The following is a 2,631-nucleotide window of genomic DNA, read 5'->3' on the forward strand; positions in this document are numbered from 1 at the left end:
CAAGGAGGATGCTTGGTGACTTTACTGCACCAAATTCCAGTTTACATGGAAGAAGCATCTCCATTCCTGCCATTGGAGCAAACAACTTTGAGCTGAAACCTCAATTAGTTTCTCTGATGCAGCAGAACTGCAAGTTTCATGGACTTCCATCTGAAGATCCTTTTCAGTTCTTAACTGAATTCTTGCAGATATGTGATACTGTAAAGACTAATGGAGTAGATCCTGAAGTCTACAGGCTCATGCTTTTCCCTTTTGCTATAAGAGACAGAGCTAGACTATGGTTGGATTCTCAACCTAAGGATAGCCTGAACTCATGGGATAAGCTGGTCAAGGCTTTCTTAGCCAAGTTCTTTCCTCCTCAAAAGCTTAGTAAGATTAGAGTGGACGTTCAGACCTTCAGACAGAAAGAAGGTGAATCCCTCTATGAAGCTTGGGAGAGATACAAAGGACTGACCAAAAAGTGTCCTTCTGACATGCTTTCAGAATGGACCATCCTGAATATATTCTATGATGGTTTATCTGAGTTATCAAAGATGTCATTGGATACTTCTGCAGGTGGATCCATTCACCTAAAGAAAACGCCTGCAGAAGCTCAAGAACTCATTGACATGGTTGCAAATAACCAGTTCATGTACACTTCTGAAAGGAATCCTGTGAATAATGGGACGCCTATGAAGAAGGGAGTTCTTGAAGTTGATACTCTGAATGCCATATTGGCTCAGAACAAAATATTGACTCAGAAAGTCAATATGATCTCTCAGAGTCTGAATGGAATGCAAGCTGCATCCAACAGTACTCAAGAGGCTTCTTATGAAGAAGAAGCTTATGATTCTGAGAACCCTGCAATAGCAGAGGTGAATTACTTAGGTGAACCTTATGGAAACACCTATAACTCATCATGGAGAAATCATCCAAATTTCTCATGGAAGGATCAAAAGCCTCAACAAGGCTTTAATAATGGTGGAAGAAACAGGTTCAACAATAATAAACCTTATCCATCATCCACTCAGCAACAGACAGAGAACTCTGAACAAAATACTTCTAATTTAACAAACTTAGTCTCTGATCTGTCCAAGGCCACTATGAGTTTCATGAATGAAACAAGGTCTTCCATTAGAAATTTGGAAGCACAAGTGGGCCAGCTGAGTAAAAGGATCACTGAAATCCCTCCCAGTACTCTCCCAAGCAATACAGAAGAGAATCCAAAAGGAGAGTGCAAGGCCATTGACATAAGCAAAATGGCCGAACCCAATGAGGGAGAGGAGGACGTGAATCCCAAGGAGGAAGACCTCCTGGGACGTCCAGTGACCAATAAAGAGCTTCCCTCTGAGAAACCAAAGGAATCTGAGACTCATCTAGAGACCATAGAGATTCCATTGAACCTCCTTATGCCCTTCATGAGCTCTGATGAGTATTCCTCTTCTGAAGAGAATGAGGATATTACTGAAGAGCAAACTGCCAAGTTTCTTGGTGCAATCATGAAGCTAAATGCCAAATTATTTGGCATTGATACTTGGGAAGTTGAACCTCCCTTGTTCATCAATGAACTAAGTGATCTGGATCAACTGACATTGCCTCAGAAGAGACAGGATCCTGGGAAGTTCATAATACCTTGTACCATAGGCACCATGATCTTTAAGGCTCTGTGTGACCTTGGTTCAGGAATAAACCTCATGCCCCTCTCTGTAATAGAGAAACTGGGAATCTATGGGGTGCAAGCTGCTAAAATCTCATTAGAGATGGCAGACAATTCAAGAAAACAGGCATATGGACAAGTAGAGGACGTGTTAGTAAAGGTTGAAGGCCTTTACATCCCTGCTGATTTCATAGTCCTGGATACTGGAAAGGAAGAGGATGAATCCATCATCCTAGGAAGACCTTTCCTGGCCACAGCAAGAGCTGTGATTGATGTTGACAGAGGTGAACTAGTCCTTCAATGGAATGAGGATTCCCTTGTGTTTAAAACTCAAGGATCTCCCTCTGCAACCATGGAGAGGAAGCATGAAAAGCTTCTCTCAAAGCAGAGTCAACCCAAGCCCCCACAGTCAAACTCTAAGTTTGGTGTTGGAGAGTTTCAACAAAGCTCTGCACATTTGTGAGGCTCCATGAGAGCCCACTGTCAAGCTATTGATATTAAAGAAGCACTTGTTGGGAGGCAACCCAATGTTTATTTATCTAATTTTGTTTTTGTTTTTCATGTTTTCTTAGGTTCATGATCATGTGGAGTCACAAAATAAACGAAAAAAAAATTAGAAACGGAATCAAAAACAGCAGAAGAAAAATCACACCCTGGAGGAAGCACCTGTCTGGCGTTCAACGCCAGAACAGAGCATAGTTCTGGCGCTGAACGCCCAAAATGGGCAGTATCCTGGAGCTGAACGCCCAGAACAAGCATGGTTCTGGCGTTCAACGCCAGAAATGGCAACAAATGGGCGTTGAACGCCCAAAATGGGCACCAACCTGGCGCTGAACGCCCAGAGTTGTGTGCAAGGGCATTTTGCATGCCTAATGGGTTCAGGGATGTAAATCTTTGACACCTCCGGATCTGTGGACACCACAGGATCACCTCAAGATCTGTGGACACCACAGGATCATCTCAGGATCATCTCAGGATTGGCGTTCAACGCCAGA

General features: G+C 43.1%; 1 non-coding gene across 1 annotated transcript; it reads right to left on the reverse strand.

The window, feature by feature from the left end:
- Positions 1-371: 371 nt before the first annotated feature.
- Positions 372-478, reverse strand: LOC148579222 (small nucleolar RNA R71). Its single transcript, XR_015895579.1, has one exon. It is a non-coding gene; the product is annotated as a small nucleolar RNA R71 (small nucleolar RNA).
- Positions 479-2,631: the final 2,153 nt, after the last annotated feature.

This window comes from Arachis ipaensis, chromosome B10 (genome assembly GCF_059453495.1).
Source record: "Arachis ipaensis isolate K30076 ecotype BB chromosome B10, ASM5945349v1, whole genome shotgun sequence".
In the NCBI taxonomy this organism is placed as follows: Eukaryota; Viridiplantae; Streptophyta; class Magnoliopsida; order Fabales; family Fabaceae; genus Arachis; species Arachis ipaensis.